Source organism: Pygocentrus nattereri, chromosome 14 (assembly GCF_015220715.1).
Source record: "Pygocentrus nattereri isolate fPygNat1 chromosome 14, fPygNat1.pri, whole genome shotgun sequence".
Taxonomy (NCBI): Eukaryota; Metazoa; Chordata; class Actinopteri; order Characiformes; family Serrasalmidae; genus Pygocentrus; species Pygocentrus nattereri.
Window position 1 is genome coordinate 1,729,353 of NC_051224.1, and position 25,648 is coordinate 1,755,000.

Consider the following 25,648-nt stretch of genomic DNA (forward strand, 5'->3'; position numbering starts at 1 on the left):
CTCAAGGGATCTTATATTTAATCTTCTTATTAATGGCTGAGCAGCATTAAATGCACTGGAGGGAGAACTGAGCACACGAGTAGACAACAGCTCTGTCAATGGCCACATCACCACGCGACCCTCTCTGACACCTGCGTCCAGTAGCCTGACATGCTGAAGACAGCGTGTTTCTGATGGGGTGGCACTGATGGGGTTGTATTGAATACTGATGCTTCTCTGCAATGTGAAGAACAATGCCAGTATAACACTGCCAGAGACAATAATACTGAGCAAGCTCTACAGGCTGCATGTTTCCTCTATGACCACAAGATTGTGAGTTAAAATCCTTTTAGTGTGAACCAAAAGATTCCCTGTCATTCCGCTACGGAGTGCATTCTACCCAATGCAAAAGGGCTGATGGCCTCAGACGGGTTCTACCTGAATTGTCTTTGATCCTTGGTGTTGTAATAGTCATCCATGGCCGGGAGTCAAGGTAAGCATAACTGGCCTCACTCCATCCGGGTGGGTTGAATGGCCCCTCCTTCTCCCCCATTCACTTAGTGAGATGTTAGTTGATGTAATAGAACTGGCAGCTGGTGTTCTCCTCCAAGCATGTTGAGCTGCCTAATGACGCTGCATTACCAGCAGTTTTAAAAGATTCGGTGGCCAGCTTCACCAGTCTTGGAGGAAGCATGCGCTAGCCTGCACCCTTCCAGCCTACTAGCTATGTGTGATAGGGGGAGACCTGGAAACTGACTATCACTAAATTCTGAACAAAAGTGGAAATAAAATAAGCAATTTGGCAAAATAATCTTAACTATAATCGTAATAATCATAACTAAAGGCATTTACTGCATTGGATACAGTATCCCTTACATTAATTGTGAATATCAACTGAAATTCAATTAATGCCCCCTTAGACTGCCTGAGGTACTGGCCCATAGCAGCCACTGTGTGTGTGTGTGTGTGTGTGTGTGTAGGAGGGAGACATGGTAATATAGATAGGCTGACCACAGGAGCAGCCAGTAGGCACTAATGCAGCTCACACACACAGGATCATTCTGCAGGCAGATGGAGAGCTGTAGGGGAAAAAACAGCAAGGACGCTACACTCTGTAGGAGGATTCTCCACCTCTGTGGAGTGAGATGTGAAAAACAGACACCAACAGGGCTCAGTTCAAACTAAGAATATGAATGAGGTATGAATAGGAGATGAAAAGTCGTCGAGAGACAGAATCACCGCTGTTTTCATCAGAAAGCAGACAGTAAGGAATACAGGAAGAAATACAAGTGGAGAGAACAAAACAGATGATGATACATGGTAATCAAAACAAATTAAAGAGCTATAACTAGAGCTGGACAGAAACTTCGGTCAATAAGATGGTCAAAATGGCATTTTATAAAAAGGTGAAACAATAGAAATTGACTAAATAATAGCAATACTATGCATAGAATACCAAACACTACAAAATATAAACAAGACAGCTTTTAAAAAGAACTCATTAAAAAACTACGTCCAAAACTTCCTGCTCACCAAATGCTTCTTCTGAAATCAAGGGGATTTCTGTACTGCAGTCATGGCCTCTACTCTTTTGAAAAGCCTTTACAATAGATGTTGGAACGCTGCTGTGATACTGATCATCAGATACTGATGTTGAATAACACCATTCCAGCTCATCTTAAAGATATAGTCGTGGGCTGGAGGTCAGGGAACTGGCCCTGTGACCGGAACGTCGCTGGTTTGATCCCCCAGAGCCAACAGTACCTGACTGAGGTGTCCTTGAGCAAGACACCTAACCCCCAACTGCTCCCCAGGCACTGTGGATAGAGCTGCCCACCACGCCGGGCAAGTGTGCTCACTGCCCCCTAGTGTGTGTGTGCTCACTAGTGTGTATGTGGTGTTTCACTGCAAGGATGGGTTAAATGCAGGAGGTCAAATATCCCCGTTCTGGGACTAATAAGGGTCACTTCATCTAAATCTGATGGAGCGCCATTGCCCCAATAAACACATTTCCACTGCTTCACAGCCAAAAGCTGGGGGCTCTGTACCCCTCTAGCTCACACTTGGCCTGAAGCATGGTGATCTGCAGCTGCTCCAGTCCGTCTCATTCTATTTGATAATGCTTTTCTATGGAGATTAATCAAACTGTGTGTGTGTGCAATTGAACACTTGGGCCAGCACCTTAAAGTAGCTGAATTAACGCTGTGTCTGGATTTTCTTTAGACATAAAGTGCATTATTTGATAAAACATGCATATAAAGTGAACATCAGTCTGTCATTGTCCCTCGACATGTCACCACATTACACTCACCGGCCACTTTATTAGGTACACCTAGTAAAAGGTTGGACCCCCTTTTTCCTTCAGAAAAGGTGCTGGAAACGTTCCTCAGAGATTCTGGTTGGTTATTTGAGTTCCTGCTGCGTTTCTATCATCTGGAACCAGTCTGCCCATTCGCCTCTGACCTCTCACATCAACAAGGCATTTTCGTCCACACAACTGACCGCTCACTGGATATTTCCTCTTTTTCGGACCGTTCTCTGTAAACCCTAGAGATGGTTGTGTGTGAAAATCCCAGCAGATCAGCAGTTTCTGAAATACTCAGACCAGCCCGTCTGGCACCAACAACCACGCCACGTTCAAAGCCCCTTAAATCCCCTTTCTTCCCCGTTCTGATGCTCGGCCTGCACTTCAGCAGGTTGTCTTGACCACCTCTACAGGCCTAAATGCAGTGAGCTGCGGCCGTGTGATTGGTTGATTAGCTATTTGTGTTAACAGTGAGTGTATTTGTGTTACTAAACAAAATATGTACCGTATCGGTTTTGATTATTAAATGTTATGATATTTATGATTGTTGATATTATCCTTATTTTGTAGGTTGTGATAAAACATCGTTGCTGTAATGATAACAGTCTGATTACGCGTAACATTACGGTAAATACGAGTCTTGTTATTGTTATTTTTTTGAAAGCTGGTAATCGAGTTTAATTAAGCAGAGAGGGAGGGACGCATTGATGACGCAGGTAATCAGTGAAGTAAACAGCTCCCACGGGTACCAGTGATATCCCTCTCTCTCACAAACATCAATCCAACAGAGAGCCAAAGCAGAGACGTACCCGGTCCCGAGAGCGACTAATCTCTTCATTTTGACTCAGATATACATCATTCATGAAACATTTGCAGTAGAACAGCATTAGCTTTGTAATATACCTTCAATTTATAGCACTCTGTACCCGGTACTCTGACATAACATTCAATGGACTCTTTTACCTCCACATTAGCTTATTAGCTCTATTATATGGGGCTACAATGAGCCAGGCCAAGTCATACTCAGCAGTCTAACAGCGCTGGAGGATGTGGGTAGTTAACCACGCATCACAGCTGTGTGGCTATATAATAGCTGTCTGGGGAGCTACAAGGCGAGGAAGTAGGGTTAGAGAGGGCAATGTCCTCGACTAGGAAGCACTGAGCTATTCCAGGAAATTCCCAATGAGATTTCCAGCCTTTTCCATGCACACACCCACATAGTCTACATGAGATATCTCAAAAGCCCTTCCTCAGTAGGGTGGTATTTATATGCTGTGTTATTGTGGTCCCATAATGGGGGACTTCCTGAATGTATTTACCAATCAGACCAAGTTCCTATGGAGTAAGGCGGAGGCTGCTGTAACAGAGGTGGGCACTCCTGCACTGAGGTCTATATTCAGACACTATGTGGAAAAACAACCACAAAAGGAACCACATAGAACATGTTAAGATTGTTAATATAAGACAGAAACGGTGGCCATGGCTAAATATATAGTGTGTAAATGTATAAACTGGTTTCTGAAGATTAATTAAAGATTTTCAAATCTTGTTTTTCCTGGCTAGGAGACCACATGCCAAAAAAAAAAACGATATTATTTTCGTGTAATGTGGAAAACTAGACACTGAAAGCTCCACATCTCCGAGCCACCACTGCATACAATTAGCTGTCCAAACGATGGCGCAGGAGGGAAACTGTAACCGCGTCCAAAGCAGAAATCATCCACCTCACGACCTCACGACCTCAACCACAACAGCCACGTTTACATTATTAATCCAACTAACAGCTTGTTACATGCACATGCACGTGGGCAGTTTTTGCATGTTTTGCAGGTGTGGGCTCAGCCTCTGAAGGAGCTGCACCTGGGAAGTGGGTGGAGCCTTCTCCTTATAAGAGCTGCCTCTAGGGGGGAATAGGGAGCAAGAGGGAGAGACAGACCACCAGAGGACAGCCACAGAAGAGCAGTTTAGGCCATGCTGCTCTGGACCCAACCTGCTCTGGACCCAACCTGCTCAGATAGTTAATATGGTTAAATCCTGTACTATCCCCATGCTTATGTTTTGAACAAAACAGAGTTTTGTTTTATTTCTCTGGAGCTGGGCAGGTAAGGAAGGGCGCGCCCATACATGCCTTCATATTCATGTAGGCCTCTAATTGTATAGACACATTAGGTAAGGGGCGAGCACCATCCTGTGTATGTTTTGCTTTATTAGGGTAGGTTTAGAGTAGTTAGTTATTTGTTTTTTTTTTTTCTTGATTTAAGGTAAGAGTATTTTTGGTTTAGTTAGTTTAAGGTTGGTTTTCTTTTGTTATGTTCTTTCTTTTGGTGCTGTCCATGGTCCAGCTCTTGTTTTGTTTGTTTTCTTGGTCACTTTGTTTCTGTATATATTGTATATGTATGTATGTATGTCCATCCATCCATCCATCCATCATCTTCCGCTTCTCCGGGGTTCGGGTCGCGGGGGCAGCATCCTGAGCAATGAAGCCCAGACCTCCCTTTCCCCAGCCACTTCCACTAGCTCCCTGGGAGGGATTCCGAGGCGCTCCCAGGCCAGCTGGGCGATATAGTCACGCCAGCGTGTCCTGGGTCTTCCCCGGGGTCTCCTCCCCGGTGGACTTGCCTGTGACACCTCCCAAGGGAGGCGTCCAGGAGGCATCCTAACAAGATGCCCGAACCACCTCAACTGGCTCCTCTCGACGTGAAGAAGCAGCGGCTCTACTCCGAGTCCCTCTCGGATGACCGAACTTCTCACCCTATCTCTAAGGGAGAGTCCAGCCACCCTGCGGAGGAAACTCATTTCAGCCGCTTGTATTCGCGATCTCGTTCTTTCGGTCATTACCCAAAGCTCATGACCATAGGTGAGGGTGGGAACATAGATCGACCAGTAAATCGAGAGCCTTGCCTTATGGCTCAGCTCTTTCTTTACCACAACAGACCGGTAAAGAGCCCGCATCACTGCTGACCCAGCACCAATCCGCCTGTCAATCTCCCGCTCCCTTGTACCATCACTCGTGAACAAGACCCCGAGATACTTAAACTCCTCCACTTGAGGCAAGAGCTCATCCCCGACCCAGAGAGGGCTCTCCACCCTTTCCCGCGTGAGAACCATGGCCTCGGATTTGGAGGTACTGATCCTCATCCCGGCCGCTTCACACTCGGCTGCAAACCGATCCAGTGAAAGCTGAAGTTCACGGCCTGATGTCCCCAATAGGACCACATCATCTGCGAACAGCAGCGATGTGACCCTGAGGTCACCAAACCGGACACCCTCCATCCCCTGACTGCACCTAGAAATTCTATCCATAAAAATTATGAATAGAATCGGTGACAAAGGGCAGCCCTGACGGAGTCCAACTCTCACTGGGAAAAAGTCTGACTTACTGCCGGCCATGCGAACCAAGCTCCTGCTTTGTTTGTACAGGGCCTGAATGGCTCGTAGCAAAGAGCCATGTACCCCGTACTCCCGAAGCACCTCCCACAGAATACCCCGGGGAACACAGTCGAATGCCTTCTCCAAATCCACAAAGCACATGTGGACTGGTTGGGCAAACTCCCATGAACCCTCGAGAATCCTGGAGAGGGTAAAGAGTTGGTCCAGTGTTCCACGACCAGGGCGGAACCCGCACTGCTCCTCCTGGATCCGAGGTTCGACTATAAGCCGGACTCTCTTCTCCAGTACCCTTGCATAGACCTTACCAGGGAGGCTGAGGAGTGTGATTCCCCTGTAGTTGGAACACACCCTCCGGTCCCCCTTTTTAAAAAGAGGCACCACCACCCCAGTCTGCCAATCAAGTGGCACCACCCCCGATGTCCACGCAATGTTGAAAAGGCGTGTCAGCCAAGACAGCCCCACAACATCCAGAGCCTTGAGGAACTCGGGACGGATCTCATCCACCCCTGCAGCCCTGCCGCCAAGGAGCTTTTTAACTACCTTAGCGACTTCGGCCTCAGTAATGGACAAGCCTATTCCCGTGTCCCCAGACTCTGCCTCCTCACTGGAGAACGTGTCGGTGGGATTGAGAAGGTCCTCAAAGTATTCCTTCCACCGCCCAATGACGTCTTCAGTCGAAGTCAGCAGCACACCATCTCCACTATATACAGTGCTAGTGGCACACTGCTTTCCCCTTCTGAGTCGCCTGACGGTTTGCCAGAATCTTTTCGGAGCCGACTTAAAGTCACTTTCCAAGGCCTCACCGAACTCTTCCCACACCCGGGTTTTTGCCTTGGCAACGACTGAAGCCGCAGATCGCTTGGCCTGTCGATACCTGCCAGCTGCCTCTGGTGTCCTACAGGCCAACCATGTCCGGTAGGATTCCTTCTTCAGCTTGACGGCATCTCTCACCTGGGGTGTCCACCACCGGGTTCGAGGATTACCGCCCCGACAGGCACCAACTACCTTGCGACCACAGCTACAGTCAGCCGCTTCAACAATGGAGGAGCGGAACATGGCCCATTCTGAGTCAATGTCCCCCACCTCCCCCGATATCTGGTCAAAGTTCTGACGGAGGTGTGAGTTGAAGATCAATCTGACAGGTTCTTCTGCCAGACGTTCCCAGCAAACCCTCACTATACGTTTGGGTTTGCCTGGTCTGACTGGCATCTTCCCCCACCACCTGATCCAACTCACCACCAGGTGGTGATCAGTTGACAGCTCAGCTCCTCTCTTTACCCGAGTGTCCAGTACACATGGCCGCAAGTCCGCTGACACGACTACAAAGTCAATCATTGAACTGCGGCCTAGGGTGTCCTGGTGCCATGTGCACTTATGGACATCCTTGTGTTCAAACATGGTGTTCGTTATGGACAAACTGTGGTTTGCACAGAAGTCCAAAAACTGAACACCACTCGGGTTCAGATCAGAGAGGCCATTCCTCCCAATCACACCCCTCCAGGTCTTACTGTCATTGCCCACATGAGCGTTGAAGTCCCCCAGTAGGACAATCGAGTCTCCAGGAGGAGCACTTTCAAGCACCCCTTCCAAGGACTCTATGAAGGCTGGGTATTCTGAACTGCTGTTCGGTGCATAAGCACAGACAACAGTCAGGACCCGTTCCCCAACCCGAAGGCGTAGGGAAGCTACCCTCTCGTCCACCGGGGAAAACCCCAACATACAGGCGCCGAGTCGAGGGGCTATGAGAAAGCCCACACCTGCCCGCCGCCTCTCACCATGGGCAACTCCAGAAAAGAAAAAAGTCCAGCCCCTCTCAAGGAGATTGGACCCAGAGCCCAAGCTGTGTGTTGAGGTGAGCCCGACTATATCTAGTCGGTATCTCTCGACCTCGCGCACCAACTCGGGCTCTTTCCCCGCCAGTGAGGTAACGTTCCAAGTTCCAAAAGCCAGTTTCAGCAACCGAGGATCAGAACACCAAGGCCCACGCCTTCGGACACTGCCCGATCCACAATGCACCGCACCCCTACTACTGCCCCTCCCATCGGTGGTGGGTCGATGGGAGGGGGGACTCATGTAGCTCCTTCGGGCTGGGCCCGGCCGGGCACCATGAGTGAATGCCCGGCCACCAGACGCTCGCTGGCGAGCCCCTCCCCCAGGCCTGGCTCCAGGGTGGGGCCCCGGTAACCCTGATCCGGGCAGGGTACACGAGTCCTGCTTTGTTGTCCTCATAGGGGTGGTTATGGATCACACTTTGTCTGGCCTGTCACCTAGGACCAGTTTGCCATGGGAGACCCTACCAGGAGCTTTTGCTCCAGACAACATAGCTCCTAGGGTCCTTCAAGCACACAAACCTCTCCACCACGATAAGGTGGTGATCCATGGAGAGGATGTATGTATGTATGTATGTATAAACAAAACAAAACAGCTGGTTGTAACACAGCTCAGTCGGAATCGAACACGTCCATCCATACACCTCAGTCGGAATAGTCCAGTGAGATTGAGGCCGTGACGAATACAGTTTCTATCTGATTAAATGAGGAGGGTAATCCTGTAAATAATCCAATTAACAGCAAGATAACAGCCGTGTAAATGCCTGCATCTCATTACATTTCCAATTAGACAGATCATTTGCATTTGCGTCGTTTGCCAGAAAATGGTCTGCAGTGGAGACAAAGATTATGCTTCAAACATTTGAAAAGACTTAAAAATAGTTAGCAGGTTGGCGTTAAAGCTTGCAATAATACGCTGTTCAGAACATCGCAGGACGTGAATTTACCTAACACAATTTTAAAGCAATTAAAAACACAAGTGCTCAACTGAAAACTCAGGTAACAAACTGCTGCTTGTCTCACTTTGACTGGCCTGTCGAACAAGACGATGCTGAGTTGTCATGGTAACGCATGCACTAAGCGACACTCTACGTACCTAATTTTAGATCCGATTCCTTGCAATTGAGATTTTCATCAGATTCTTGAGTAGAGAGTGCACACAAACGTCTCAGTCTTAATCTGTAATCGGAAGGAATTCCCCTGGTTTGGGATACATCACTGCATGTAAACCCAGCCAACGTAGGAGGCATGAATAAGCAGCTCTTGTCCCAGCAGCATTGTCCAGTGCAACATGCATCACTATGCAGCACATTAGTACAGCTGGTTCAACCACACTTGCTCAATTCAGTTATAAACCATTAGTGTCAAAGTACTAGTGACACATAAATACTGACGTTCTCAGCCGATAAGTAACACCTTGTTGTGGCTGATACAATATAATCCATACAGTCTAGTTAATGTTAAGGCAGATTATAATGGTAAAGATCAGTCATTTAGTAAACGAACATAGCCATGACACAGCTAAATCTCACATGACAAGTCACAAGTGACTATTATTATAGATACTGATTAGGAATGCACCGATAAATCATTCAGATTTCTCCACAGCCCAGCCAAACACTTGTATTTTAAACGATTCAAATTCAAATCAGACGCTTATTTAAATAACATTTAGCATTCCAATACAATTACCTGCCTCGCATTATTTACATCATACAAATGGACCACAGTTCTGATCAAATAAAAACAGTAAATTGGACAATTGCAAAAATGTGCTGACTTGGAATCAGCCAAGATCAGTAAAAGGCCTGAAACCATACTAAAAGCACCACAGGCAAGAATGACCAGCACTGACCTACGCTGTTAGGTCCTAAAAAACAGACTAACAGGCTTCTCCAATAACATTCCAACTCAGACTTTAAGTGGAAATATTAACTGAAGGATGTCATAAACTGAAATGCACGATGTAAAGATACAACCTTCAAACACCCATGAGTTACTGTATGGTATGGAATGGTATGGGAAAGCTGCCATAATAACCACTGCACCCAGAGTGGAAAAGCGATGGTACACCATTATCAGCTTGGCATTAACTTAACATAACAATCAGTAGAAATTAGCACTATGGTAGTCATAATAACAATGTCTAATAATAACCAATTCCACCAATTTTTAAGAAATTCTGCATATTTAAATGGATACGACCTAAGCAAATTAATTCGGAGTATTCTAGGGGACTTTTTTACGTGTCAGTGACTGAATTATAAGGAAATTATGAAAAATCTGTGGAATTTACCTTTAAGGTTTCAGGATTGTAACAAACCATCTTTAAAAAGAACTGCATTCGCCAGCAAAAATGCACTGATAATTATAATTTTATGATTTATATCAGTTAATAATAATAATTTATCCCTTTTATTGGCAAATAAGGTCAGACAGCCATACAGACGGCACTGCTAGAAAGCACATGTATTTTTCTGTAGCGCAGGAAAAAGTCCTGTTACCGTCTAGACTGAAATGACGGATGTACGGATGGATTGACGAATGAATCGATGGATGAATTGACGGATGGATGAATGCATAGCAGAAATAAAGAGTGCTCCGAATCCACTGCTCCGAATCCATTTGCAAGCAGATGGCTATAAAAACATCTGTGACTCTGTTGATATTCGGAAACACACTTGTCATGCCAACATCCGCCTGAACTTCGCACCAACACCCACCATCAATTACTGTTTTCTCTTCTTGTTTGTGAGAACTCCCTGAGATTTGCATGGAGTTTCTTTCTGACTTGCCGGCTGACAGCTTTATAAGAACACTGCTGAGCCATTCAGCTTATCAGCAAAATAGTCTCTGAGCAGGAAGAAAAGAAGGCAGAGGGAAGGTGCTTAGAAAAGCAACACTTCTCCTTTTCCCCAGAAATAAGAGACTTTAGGTGAAGATAAGCAACGAGCGGATATACTGGAGAAAAGAGAAAGACGACTGTTAGAAGCGGCTGTAATAACATTATCAGTTATAGGATGAGCGTGAGAGCGATGAGGATCAGCTGGGAATAAAAACTATTAGGATATCAGGATGCAGTAAGGCTGCTGACACACATATACACACTTTGGAGAAAGACGAACGAATAAAATTCGAATTTCTGTTACTCAGAAAGGTGGGAGGAAAAAGCCTGCTTGAGCAAGGCTTTGCATAAACAGTAAAGCTCCCAGAATTACAGAAAAAGCTGGGAGGTGCCTGAATTAAACCGTTTGTGGCAAGTGGAAGGAGGGAAAGGGGGAGTGAAAAAAGAAGAGTTGTCAAACATAACGGCTGAACAGAGAAGATCGTTCGAGGGTGACACGGCTGTTGTTGTCTCGTTGGCCTACTTTGCAAGCAGCAAACTTCAGAGAGAACCGCATAGTCAAGCCTAAGAAAATCAATGTATTATTCAACAAGCTGGTATAAAAATGATTTTATTAAGCTCTAGACAAAACCTTACATCAGTGGGGTGCACAGCTCTGGGCCTGGAGGCCAATGTCCAGCATAGTTTGGTAGGTTCCCTTCATAAATACACCCACTAAACCTGGTAATTAACAGAAGAGTGTAATCAGGTGTATTTAGGCAGGTATATCACTGAACTGTGCTGGACACCAGGCCTCCAGGACTGCAGTTGTTCATCCCTGCCTTAGATCATCTTAGACCATCTCAGCCCTGGTCCTGGAGATATACCACCCTGCTCCAACCCTAATTTAATGCAATAGTATTTACATTGTATACTGCAGTTTTTCAGTAAATATGTCAACCTAAAGCCTAAATTATTTTTGGCCTTACAGAAATACACTCATCGGCCAGTTGCCTGTCAACACAAATAACTAATCAGCCAATCACTCGGCTGCAGCTCAGTGCATTTAAGCATGTAGAGGTGGTCAAGACGACTTGCTGAAGTGCAGACCGAGCATCAGAACGGGGAAGAAAGGGGATTTAAGGGGCTTTGAACGTGGCGTGGTTGTTGGTGCCAGACGGGCTGGTCTGAGTATTTCAGAAACTGCTGATCTGCTGGGATTTTCACACACAACCATCTCTAGGGTTTACAGAGAACGGTCAGAGAAAGAGGAAATATCCAGTGAGCGGTCAGTTGTGTGGACGAAAATGCCTTGTTGATGTGAGAGGTCAGAGGAGAATGGGCAGACTGGTTCCAGATGATAGAAAGGCAGCAGGAACTCAAATAACCAACCAGAATCTCTGAGGAACGTTTCCAACACCTTGTTGAAAGTCTGACACGAAGAATTAAGACAGTTCTGAAGGCAAAAGGGGGTCCAGCCTTTTACTAGCAAGGTGTACCTAATAAAGCGGCCGATGAGTATATTAAAATACTGATAATCACAGCTTTCTTTCATTCTTCCATTTATGAATAATCCTATTTTTACATTCTAACAATGCCATATATTGTTATATTATTACAATAGACATTATAATAATAATGTAACCCCCTGAAAAAGCAAAGCAACTCACCATTGTCCAGCAACTGAAAACTGTCTAACCTCCCACATTTCTGACTTGCCAGCCCCTCAAAAAGTAACCTGCTTTAATATATACTGGCCTGTCGCGCTTTATGAGGAAACTCAGACAGATTAGAAGGAAAGAGCACATCATTTTCTTCTGGTGTGAAGGCCAGAGAACCATGTTCACTGATGTACTAAACCTGATGTACTAAACCTCCTTATCTCCAGAGATGGGCAGGGAGGTATGACACTGGAGAGCCAGAGTGAAAGATCCAGACAGAAAGTTCAGAATCCGTGCAGATAGTTAAAAAAAAGGTATTCTGGGACACAAGGCTAATCCATTCTCCAAGCTGGATTCCAAGCTCTACAGTCTGACATCAGGGCTCATTACTAGAAAAGAAAGCGCCTACCCTGGACCACAATCTGACAGAGCACTCTGTCTTCGCAGCATGACGGAGAGACCCAGCTCAGTTGTCCTATGACTGTCGCAAACGAGAGGCAACTGTTGTATAAACTAGGGCAGTGCTTCTAAACCTTCCTGAGCAGCAACACCATCCCACCCCCATAGCGTAGGCTTGGGTTTGTGACCCCCTCCCTCTTGACTCACCACTGAAATACATTCCAGCTTCTTTCCATTTTGTGCTAAGACACACTACACAAAACAGCTTCACGTTTCTCCCTGAAACACACCATCGAATCGGTCACCAGCCCTCACCCTGGAGATGGACTCACCTAATGCATCTTATCCTGCCAAACAGGAAGGTCGTTCTCTATGACCACGGCTGGTGACCCTTACGCTACATTCTTCTTCATTGTTCCATGGAGGGACATGGACTTCACAACACCAGAAGAAAGACATGCTTTATTACTACCACTACTGCTATCCCTGGTATGTTCCATGCCAGGAGTAAGCATTACCATATAAGACTACCAAGTGCAAGGAAGAACATGGCACTTCTAACCAACAAGACAATGACGTAGCTGTAAAATATAAACTGATATCTGCACACATCCAACACCTTTTTCACAATATCTTTGCACCAGAACCAGACAATATGTCTAATTTATCAGCTAATACAGTTTGCTGTTTGGCTAAGTGCTGCTGCACACTGCCTCCAACCATGTCTGTTAGACACTTCTGTTGCTTCTATACCTTCGCGTGCACACGTGACTTAACAGTTTTGGTTTATATCTACCACATTTAGCAGCTGAAGCAAGGTTTGAATAATTTCATTGTGAAAAATGATAAAAAACAGATCTGAACAATATATGGCGTATGTACAAGCGGCTTCTCCGAGCCAAGCAAAAAAACGCTGCTCAGTGTTGATTTGTCTCATACGTGTATTCCTTACACTTGTGCCTACATCTATATCACTCTTAGCAAAAAAGGGTTTTATACTGTATTAAAAAATATTTCACACACACACACACACACACACACACACACACACATTTTCTAAGCTGCTTCTCCCTCAAGGTCGTGGGGGGTACTGGATCCTATCCCTGGACAGGTCGCCAGTCCCCATAACAACAGTAGAACCCTTTTCAAAGGGTTCCTTAAAGAACCATATACTGGTTTTCCACCAGAGAGAAGATGATCTGTGTGACCATGCAGAGAAGCATATAAGCATTCAAATGGCTCTTTAAGTATTAATGATTTTATAGACAACCACTGCATTTACTACAGGACCATTTATAAGACGCGTACATCCGTCAGGCACTGCTGGAGTTTGGTCAATTCTTTCAGTAGCAGCTATTAACCAGCAGACTCTCTAGTTAAAGGGGCATTCCACCAATGTTTCCACATTTCAGCTCAACAGAATGGTCCAGAGTGGTTTGGTGTGAAATGCTCCGCGCTAGTAGTGGCCACAGGAACAGGACTTCCACCTCTAAAGCTGCCTGATGCCTGAGACATTGTTTTACTCCAGTTTTTGTGATAAAGTTTTGGCCTGAAACGAACTTCCATTTAACTTTCATGGTGGAGGGGTACATGCAGGGTGTTGTAAAGCAAAACAAGTCCCCCCGGAAGAAAACTTTTATTTTCCATAGTTTTCAGTATTTTCCAGTTATTTTCCAGATTTCCACTATTTTACCATTATCAGCATTATATGTAAAAACTTAGAAGACATATGTAGGTTCACTGGTGGTTTTGGATACAAAGTAAAATGGCTATATTTGTGTTGCAGACGTCATGATCCTGGTTCCTATCACCGCCACTGTAAAGACATCTGAGTAAAGAATCTCTACAATGAGCCATTTTACATCCAACCACTCCGAATGACTTTGTTTACAACACATCAGTGGAATAACTGAAAAAGTTTCCCCTGTAATTTCCTAGCATGACGCTGGGTACGCTGCATGATCTGTGAGTGTTTGTGGCATAATGACATAAAGGTGACGACAAAACCCATTCCTTTAGAAACATTTCAACCAGTACACCGGATGAATATCCAGTATACACCAGTATATCACCCACTACTACTTGCAACCCACCCCCATGGTTGAGAAACACTGGAGTTCATATTGTTGTGCAGACCATAAGGCTCCTCTGGAGCAGTATTTCTTAATCCCACTCCTGGCGGGACACAGCACAGCACAGTTCAAATATTCCCTGCCCCAACGCACCTGAACCAGCTCGAGAAGACCTCAATAATCAGGTCATGAGCTGGATCAGCTGTGTTGAGGCAAGGAATACTTGCAGTACTGTGAGCTGCAAGGAGAAGGTTTAAGAAACGCTGATTTAGCATTATTTCTACACTGATGTGCTCAGACAGTGGATGATTGCTCAGACAATGATTCTTCACACTGTCAACGATCCCTCACCTCTCATCTCCACTAGCTAGGCTGGTCTAATGCAGTGGCAGTTACTTCTTAATAGTCACAGCAACTTCATCACCATTCTCTCCAACAGCGAGTTACAGCGAGGGAAGATGGAGGTGCGTCTCATCACTTAGCAGGGCAGACCTGAAATGAACCAGAAGCTGACAGAACCAGACAAATCCATGCGCCTGTGCGATCTGATCCCGTGTAAAATGGATTGGAACTTAATCTGATCATCAAAATACAATAGAGAGGGAGAGGCAGAGATGAAGAGGGAGCGAGAGACTGAGGAAAGATTGAGTTTCTCACAAGCACTGAAAGTAGGAGGGTAGAGATCAGCACGGGTGTAAGCTTTCCGTCTAATTTTGCCCCAGCTCTGATGAAACTGAGTTACTTCTGCTTGGAGAACACAAACCTGTGCTCCTACACATGCCCTCGTCCTCAGGGGCAGCGAGAAACCACAGAACGGCCTCTTAGACAAACAAATTCCACTTGCATGTTCCACACTGGCACAGTCTTTTCTCCACAGTACATAAACAAATATCCAAGATCTCGAGCGCTTCCTGCCGAGGGAAGTATCAGCTGGTAAAAGCTGTGTTCATTATATGTTATACAGCACTGTGTGAAAGTTTTAGGCGTCTAAGCACATTTTTAACAGTTTCCCTCAGCAGTGAGTTTATCACAATATACATTAGAATAAAGTCGTATTCATAATTCAAATAAACAGAAAAACAATAAAAAGGAACAAGAATTTCTCGGGTCCGTATTTTTCCTGGACACCTTCACAGCCGCCACAGAGACTCGTTAATATCATCAATTACATCATGAGCTCAATTTACTGAGCACTGATTGGTCAAACCAGGAGCTGCTTTTTAATTACATATAATACTGGGCTTCCTCGAGGAGGAGAGGCTTGGAGATGGGTCAACACACACACAAACATCCAGAAATATATATATATATAATATTATACAGCTCAAATCAGCAAATAAGCACAAACTACACAAATATGTAGATTTTGAAAATGAGTCTTGGGTGCCTGAGACTTTCACACAGTGCTGTATATGATATATTCTATATATTATATTTGATTAAGCTTACGATGCTTGGCTTAAACTCCACAGGAACAGCTCTAATGCTTTACAGAAAGGGCAGGTGAAGTTGTTTCCATAAACAGACATAGAAAAAGGTAGTATAATAATAACGCCTACTTAGACCACAAGGTGCTGCTCACTACTCGTACCTAGAATTAAAAAGCTCCATACAAAGCCCCCCAGCTCTGAATAATCTTCCTGTTAATGTTCGGGACTCAGACTCAGCCTCAGTCTTTAAGTCTAGGCTAAAAACTTACTTGTATAGTCAAGTCTTTGGTGATTAGTCTCCCTGTCAGATCTGGACCTGCTGGAGTCTCTGCTGCTCTGTTATACTGTAATCTGTGGTCAGCCACTCTTTATAGAACTGACCGCGTTTTTCTTTCCTTTCTTTGCCGAGTTGATCAGCTGCCCATCCTGTGCGTCTGATGATGCTGCCTCTTCTGCCTTGATCGGGTGTCACTGCTCACCAGCCTTCTGGACCGGCTTGACCACCACTGAGCTTCTTGCTGTACAGTGCAGTCCTCACCCCCAGATGCTGCTGCCGCTGCTGATCATAAACTAATCTAATTAACCGCTGCCCCACCTGTTTTTCCCACTTTGTACTGTAATACTATTATACTCTATACTAACAATGCCTGCTGTCCGGTGTCGACCAGAGGAGGACGGGTTCCCCTTCTGAGTCTTGGTTCCTCTCAAGGTTTCCTCCTCCTGCTCTCAGGGAGGTTTTCCTTGCCACTGTCGCCACTGGCGACGCTCCTGGGGGCTCGGACCCGGATTTTCTCTTTTCTTCTTCTCTCTGTAAAACTGGTCGTTCTGTAAAGCTGCTTTGTGACCACGCCTGCTGTAAAAAGCGCTTAATAAATCAACTTTTCTTGCTTGTAGTCATAATTCGAGACCACTTGCCAACCTCTCTTTATCACTTACCTTCAACAAGCTCATTTTGTTACTGTGCTGTAAACGAGCTGTTCTGATTGGCTGTTCTGATCCATACGGTGCTTCATTTAAAAAACAGCGCACAGTGAAACACAATATGAATGGGTGGAGCTGAACTGCTGAACAGTCAAATAAACAGTCACTGGGCACTTTATTAGACACACTGATGTGTCTGATCAACTTAGAACAGTGCAACACACACCAAATACAGCAGCCCATTGTCAGTGTCACTGCAGTGCTGAGAATGATTCACCTTCCAAACAGTACCTGCTCTGTGAGGGTCCATGGGGGTCCTGACCACTGAAGAACAGGGTAACAGAGTATCAGAGAAACAGATGGACTACAGCCTGTAACTGTAGAACTACAGAGAGCAGCTATACAGTAAGTGGAGCTGATAAAGTGGTCGGTGAGTATATATGTAAATACATTGGTTTTGGTGACATCATGACAACAGTGAACTCAATATGGACTGTTTTTGCAACTAGTTTTCATTTATAGATTGAATGGACTGGAGAGTGTAGGTTGATACTTTAACAATGTTTACATACTATGTCAAACGGATTATTTCAAAACGGGAAATTAGGTTTTCCGTCGGCCCTTTAAAAAGTTCGGGAATAGTGGTAATAATACACAGAATTGAAAAATACATATGTTGTAGGGGTGGGCAATATAACAATGAATGATCAGTTACATCATATAACATCACAATATACTTTTTTAAGCACACCATGAGTGTTGGCTGTATTTAAAGAACACTGACCAACTGTACCAGCACTCGGATTAAACAAAGGCTGACACATTTCACTGTGTTTAAGGTGGATATGCACACAAACCTTAGACACGCTAAATATTGTAATGCATCATACATTATATTTCCAAAAGCATTCGGTCATCTGGCTTCACACACATATGAACTTGAGTGACATCCCATTAATCCATAGGGTTTAATATGATGTCGGCCCGCCCTTTGCAGCTATAACAGCTTCAGCTCTTCTGGGAAGGCTTTCCACAAGGGTTAGGAGTGTTTATGGGAATTTCTGACTGTTCTTCCAGAAGAGCATTTGTGAGGTCAGACACTGATGTTGGACGAGAAGGCCTGACTCACAGTCTCCGCTCTAATTCATCCCAAAGGGGTTCTATCAGGTTGCGGTCAGGACTCTGTGCAGGCCAGTCAAGTTCTTCCACACCAAACTGGCTCATCCACGTCTTTATGGACCTGCTTTGTGCACTGGTGTGCAGTCATGTTGGAGCAGGAAGGGGCCGTCCCCAAACTGTTCCCACAAAGTTGGGAGGATGAAATTGTCCAAAATCTCTTGGTGCTGAAGCTTTAAGTGCTCCTTTCACTGGAACTAAGGGGCCGAGCCCAACTCCTGAAAAACACCCCCACACCATGATCCCCCCTCCACCAAACTTTACACTCGGCACAATGCAGTCAGACAAGCACCGTCTCCTCACCGAGTCCAGTGGCGGCGCTTTACACCACTGCATTCCTCGCTTTGCATTGCGCTTGGTGATGTAAGGCTTGGATGCAGCTGCTCGGCCATGGAAACCCATTCCATGAAGCTCTCTACGCTGTTCTTGAGCTGATCTGAAGGCCACATGAAGTTTGGAGGTCTGTAGTGATTGACTCTGCAGAAAGTCGGTGACCTCTGCGCACTATGCCCCTCAGCATCCGCTGACCGCTCTGTCATTTTACGTGGCCGACCACTTCGTGGCTGAGCTGCTGTCGTTCCCAATCGCTTCCACTTTGTTATAATCCCACTGACAGTTGACTTTGGAATATTTAGTAGTGAGGAAATTTCACGACTGGACTTGCTGCACAGGTGGCGTCCGATCACGGCACCACACTGGAATTCACTGAGCTCCTGAGAGCGACCCATTCTTTCACTAATGTCTGTAGAAGCAGTCTGCAGGCCTAGGGGCTCGGCTTTATACACCTGTGGCCGTGGAAGTGACTGGAACACCTGAATTCAGTGATTTGATGGGTGAGTGAAAACTTTTGGAAATATAGTGTGTATCAAGAAAATGTCCTGAAGTATTGTGATATTATATTGCAGTATCGCTGTGCCCACCTCTACTTTTTTGCGTCACAGACGAGGAAATCCTACCATGTGACAGATGTGCCACAGTCAGTGATCACGTCACTCACACATACTTGCCCATATAATAATCTGAAGACTGACTATCAGCAAAGAGTCAAGAGGGTCTATTTGTCAAAAAGGGACCATTTGACAGATACGGTTCAACAGCTGATCATCATATTTGCACATTTTGTCCAAATGATGCTACAACAACAAAAGTGCAGATATCTTATTCACTGCTTACAAACTGCTTCACTCGACATGCTTGAATAACTTTTATAACAAAGGCGGTATCTACTGCTCTATATAGGCATAACTGAAAGTAACTGAACGCTAATGGTGAGCTAGCGTGACAAAACAAAAGTTCACAGAGAAGTGCTTACACACAGGAGTCTAAGAGCCAATCCCAATCATTGTGGTCATTTTAGCATAAAATATTTACCAGAAAGTCAATACTGCTCTGTGGACGGAGCTTCTGAGCATGTTAATACACCTATACTGACACATACATCAAACAGCACCTGTCAGCTGCCTCAGCATTCACTTGGTCAGCACTTACTGAGGAAGTCCAAATGAGCGCTGTTCTGATCTGGACCTCTGTCTTGTTTAGTTTAGCGACGCACTACTAAACTATAACACAGGGTACCGGACAGCACCAGCCAGTCAAGGCCTGGAGTAGTACTCACCCACATAAACCGCCAGTGCTTTTATTTTAAATAAAGCAACAGCACAAACCAACAGTGACACAATGACAGCAGTGCTTCTCAACATCCTGCTTCAACATTTAGCACCGTGGCTATGTTTGCCCTGCACTATAGGACGATATAGCCTAACAAAGAGAGAATTTCCATGAACTAATTCATCATAGTATGCAAATTAATCTGTGGCATCCTGTATGTGAATCCTCAATTCATCACTCTCATCACTACATGGTTTACATATTAGTCTCACTGTAATTACTAAATGAAAAGCCTGTGGTTTAAAGGGTTAAGAACTGCCACCCCATGCAGCTCTACTGTCTGCCCTACGCTGATATGCACACAGTGGCATTAGACCAGCATATCATGGCAAGACAGCAGGAAGAGCTGGAGCAAAAGCCTGGTCTCATAAATCAGTAGACCAGTTCAGCCCATGCGAGGTCAGCTGGGCCCCAGATCAATACAAGCTCAGACTCCTGGCGAAGGCGCTCACCTTGAGACTTCAGCAGCACTCAATCTCCCCCTGCAACCGGGTCCGCATTGGGCCACAGCGGCATGTCATGCCTCATGGTTCCCAACAACCTACAGAGGAGTAAAACACAGTACTGAAAACAGGTCACCAACAAACACACAACCATGTACTGAATGGCAGGAATAGATGAACACTATATGTGCAAGAAGTGCTTTTTCAGTACTGCTAAATAGTTACGGATATAAAGAACGAATGCCACGATAGACAGCACGCTGCCTTTGAGATGTCGTTATTTCACATTATACCATGATGCAGCAGTGCTTGGACATGAGCAATATCTGCTTATCCACAGCTACTATAACACTTTCTACACCCGTTTCTCATGAATTACCATCAAGCTAACGGCTTAATACTACAGAGCTCCAGATATCTGGAGCTTACAACACATTCAGATAACTTTTCATGACTTCGCACGCTCCAGCTTTACAGTGAATCCTTCAGCAACTATTTCAGCATAAAGCCTTACTCTCAATATTAGGTAGGCGCACCGAACTGACCACACTAATCGGAGTGGGAGTAGACAGAGGTGCGTCCATTAGTCCATCTGAAACATACAAGTTTAGACAGCGACAGCATTCAGGGGCACGTGAGACGACAGCTGTGCTTGCAGGTGGAGTCTGTGGTTAATTTCACTGCTTCCCCCTATTAACCAACCTTTGCAGGGAGAAAATTACAATGACTAGAAAAAATAAAATGTGAAACAAAACATCTCAGTTTATTTCAGCTGGTGATGTGACTGGGTAGTGTGTGATACTATGGTTCAATACTCAATACCAAATTGTACTGTGCTTATGGTTAATAATAATAATAATAATAATAATAATAATAATAATAATAACAACAATAATGTAATTACTTTTTCAATTATGCCTGCAATAACTCAGAGGTGCAATAATTTGAACTGCTTTACACAGAATGTTTGATGCTTATGATCACAGCCACTGCCACTTTAAACGTGTACATACTGCAAATTTCTCTCTTTCGGTTTAAATTATTAAAGTGTTTATTCTTTTACAGGAACGGTTGCAAGTGTAATAACTGCAGTTTCCCTCTGGGATCAATAAAGGATTCTGATTCTGATTCTGAATGATCATTTTTAACATATTTAATATATTACATATAAAACATGTTGTTGCATTATTTAAACATTTTATCATAGCGGTATATAAGATGGTCCTGCACTCGCTGTGCTTTGTAATGTTTATTTTTAGATGTCAGTATATTTAAAAAGTGCGCTGTAAAAATGACAAAAATGTTTTAACATAAAAAATATAGCTGATATAAAATATTGAGCTCACTGAACTTTTAATAGGGAGTTATCGAAACACTAATTTGGGCTACGTTGTGAAATGAGTGTGTAATGTGTGTTTAAATGGAGCATGGAGGAGCTGCAGCATTTGTTTATACAAATGTGTGTGTGTGTGTAAATTTTAAATCTTTGTACTTGACAGCATCATGGACAAATTATTAGCATTACGATTAGTTTCTAGTTTTCCTCTTATTGCTAATTAGAGTTGATCTTGATCAAAATTTTAGTTAGTTAACCACAAATCAAGTATTTTTTCAGGTTGTTAAACTATTACGCCCAACTTTACTTGAGCCTGACCGTACAGATACGCCAAAGATCAAACCGATTATCTAATAAACTAATAATGACTAATAAAACTGCCAGTGAAATTTGCATGCGCTCATCATACCACCAGATCTGACTATCCACAACTTTGCCAAATAAGGAGCAGTGAGATGAATGTTAGATTATACTGTACGTCCTCATCTCGCTGATAATCTTGCTCTCAGAACACACCAAGTAAGGCACTATTTAAATGATCGATTTGATTAATTTGATAGAGTTTTGTATTGATAAACTGAGTGAATCTGGATTAATTAAGTGATGAATTAAGCTATCACAATTTGAATATTGCTCTATATGCAATACACTAAAGCCAATGTGCTTAGACGATGACCGATATATCGTTTGGGATCATCCCAATATGCTCAGTATCACAATCAGAAGTCTGGTCTCAAGACAAGCCTATACGCAAGTACAAGCACACATGCATCAGAAATCCCAATGGTTAAAGCAATAATAGAAGTTATATGAGCTTGAGTTGTTTGTCTGTTTGTCAACAGAGGTCATGGCTGGCTGCCTGCTGAGTGGCCCAGGGTGCCCCCCCCCCAATTAAAGGATGAGATGTACAGGTAGCTGACAATCCGGACTCTTTAGTGCACGTAGTAATACAGGAATAAAGGACGCCAACAGTGAGGACGAAAGAAAAATGCAGGCAGCATCATTTTTATCCCACTCAGAGCTACAACAGGTACAATAATGCTGCCTGTACGTCACACAATAAACAGTTATGTTGCCTCAGACAGGACATCTTTCACGCTTTCCTCGTCAGACTGGATGAATCAGAGCTCATCAGTCCTTGGGGAACCTGGGCACTCAGTGATTTTAACACATCAGTTAATTACTGAGTTGAATCAGGTGGGTCTTAGCACTGATCTTGCAAGAAGACCATGCAAAAATCCCCTAGGAGTGAAACTGAGAACCACTGGGTTTTAAAAAATCCATTACACACGTCCTTTGATTACACTTTAAAGGGCCCATATCCTGTATTTTTCCTATATATATATATTTTTTTTTTTTTTTTTTTTTTGTACCGAATCATTTTTCAACCTCACTTTATCTGTTCTAATTAAACAGGCCGTTTCCGTTACTGTGCCTTTAAGACTGGTGTGTGATTAGATTTGGTTCTGATTGGCTGCCCTGTGTTGTGCCTCAGCCAGGCTGAAACACTCCTTATAACTTCAGCCTGAGTGGGTGGAGCCAAACTGCTGCAGGCTGAACAGGCAGATGTACATGCACACGTGTTGGTTTATGTGACATCACAACAGTGAATTCAATACGGACCTGCTGCTGCTGCAGTTTCCATAATGTGTATGATCTCTGTTCTGATTGGCTGCCCTCTGTTGTGCCTCATGAAAAAGGGTCCAAGACTAAATACTACTTGTAACTTCAGCAGAGATGGTTGCTGCTGCTGTGACATCACAAAAATGCCGTCCATACATAGACTGCAAGGACTGAGTGAAACGTATGCTCTGAAACTTTAACGATATTTACATATTATGTTTATTCCAGGATATGTGCCCTTTAAAGGATACTGACCAACAGCATGTCTCATTACAACGAGAGCATAATTAAATGTGTTTAGTGCAGTGCAGCATGTGAAACGCTGAATTATTAGATTAAAATCACTGTATCTATAGTCTTCAACTGCAAGAGACCCCCAGTTTAAGACCATCAAATGTGGATGAGTATGCCCCCCTGACTTTACTGTAAAATCCCAGCTCCTGGCTGCGTGATAAACATAGGCCTGTGATAACCAGCAAGGCTTGAAGTCTTTAAGTCTGTTTGCAGAGCAACAGAGAGAAATACTATGTTTATCACAGGATCTTAAAACTGTACCAACTGGATCCGGGACTTCGCACGAATCAGAAAGAGAACTGCGGCGTGGATAGAAAACTACGGAGCCCCCGCTGGTGACATCCTGTATGAATAAAAATAATGCATGGCCATGCCTTATTAACACGTGGGAACAAGATCCTAATGCGTGGCCACGACTCAGTAAGGTGTGCGAACGGGATCATGGCTTTCTAAGTCGTGGCCACGCATTATTTTTATTTATACAGGATGTTACGGAGCCCCCCGCTGGTGACAACCTGTATTTTAAAAAAATAATGCGTGGTTATTAACACGTGGGAATGAGATCCTAATGTGTGACCACTACTTAGTAAGGCGTGGGAACGAGATCATGGCTTACTAAGTCGTGGCCTCACATTAGGATTTTGTTTATACGCTTTACTAAGTGGGGGCCACGACTGAATTATCTCGTTCCCACGCCTTACTAAGTCATGGCCACGCATTGTTTTTGTTTATACAGGATGTTACGGAGCCCCCCGCTGGTGACATCCTGTATTTTAAAAAAATAATGCGTGGTTATTAACACGTGGGAATGAGATCCTAATGTGTGACCACTACTTAGTAAGGCGTGGGAACGAGATCATGGCTTACTAAGTTGTGGCCTCACATTAGGATTTTGTTTATACGCTTTACTAAGTGGGGGCCACGACTGAATTATCTCGTTCCCACGCCTTACTAAGTCATGGCCACGCATTGTTTTTGTTTATACAGGATGTTACGGAGCCCCCCGCTGGTGACATCCTGTATTTTAAAAAAATAATGCGTGGTTATTAACACGTGGGAATGAGATCCTGATGTGTAGCCACGACTTAGTAAGGCGTGGGAACGGGATCATGGCTTAGCAAGTCGTGGCCTCACAAGGATTTTGTTCACACGCTTTACTAAGTGGTGGCCACGACTTATCTCGTTCCCACACCTTACTAAGTCATGGCCACACATTATTTTTATTTATACAGGATGTTATGGAGGCCCCGCTGGTGACGTCCTGTATTTAAAAAAAAATGCGTAACGCGTGGGAACGAGATCATGGCTCACTAAGTCGTGAATTATCTCGTTCCCACGCCTTACTAAGTCGTGGCCACGCGTTATTTTTATCTATACAGGATGTCACCAGTAAAAAGGACTCCGTGAAAAACTGACAGAACCGAGGCCTGCCCCAGTAAACCACGCCAACAATCACCGTGCGCCAGAACCGGTCCCGTGAATCTGGGCTACGCTCGCAGGTGAACGAAGCGGTCTGAGAACCTCTGCCTGCACAGACAACATACAGAACGGAGAGCGGACTTACACACGAACACAGACAACGGAATAAAGCTCCAGAACCTGCTGAGCACGTCGCGTCATCTCCCTGCACCGCTGTTCGCCCGAAGGTCCAGCTTTCGACCAGTCCAGTAATGACTGAGCTTAAACGAACTTGGACGTTTTTGGTGCGTCCACTGGAGCGGTCAGATGCGCGATGGCGCTACAGTGGAAACCGTTCATGTTGAGCACAGACTGCAGACGGTATCTGCGGGACCACCGAGAAGACCGAGTACTCAGCGCAGACGCGGAGGTGCGAGCGTGTGTGCGGCTCTCGGCGTCCCCAACAACCAGGAGCTCGACCGCATCTTCTTTGTTGACGTGGGAAGGAAACCGGTCGGCGCACAGGCAGCGCGAGAGCAGGCGCAGAACGCGCCCGTATCAGTGGTGAACACAGGCTGCGAGCCCCTCATTAACACCACGCGTTACGTCCCCCCGCGTCCTCTCGGTCATCTCCCCCTCCCAGACTCCCAGTCAAGCGCCGCTACAAAGAGAACGGCTCCCGAAAGGGCGTGAGCCGAGCCGAGCCGAGCCGAGCCGAACCGAGCTGAGCCGAGCCGAGCCGAGCGCGCTCTCACCGTTCGGCGTCTTCGCTATTTCACCTATTTTCCCAGCTGTTCTGGACGAAACCTCGTCACACGCCCTCCTCCTGTCCGCCTCTGGACGTCGAGCCGCTGCTTTTCGCCATCGCGGTCTTCAGAGAGGAACGACAGCACCTCACGG

General features: G+C 44.9%; 1 protein-coding gene across 6 annotated transcripts in view; it reads right to left on the reverse strand.

The window, feature by feature from the left end:
* Positions 1-25,648, reverse strand: part of tex2 (testis expressed 2) — a 50,792-nt gene that overhangs the window by 24,990 nt on the left and 154 nt on the right. For 2 of the 6 annotated variants that reach the window (XM_017714084.2, XM_017714078.2), the window contains exons 1-2: positions 25,504-25,648; positions 20,107-20,195 (exon numbers count right to left, since the gene is read on the reverse strand). The exon at positions 25,504-25,648 is cut by the window's right edge and continues 153 nt beyond it. The gene's annotated coding sequence lies outside the window, so the exon portion shown is untranslated. Of the gene's footprint in view, positions 1-20,106; positions 20,196-24,914; positions 25,478-25,503 lie in introns of those variants that run through there. The other 4 variants (XM_017714081.2, XM_017714079.2, XM_017714080.2 and 1 more) reach the window with 4 other exon arrangements.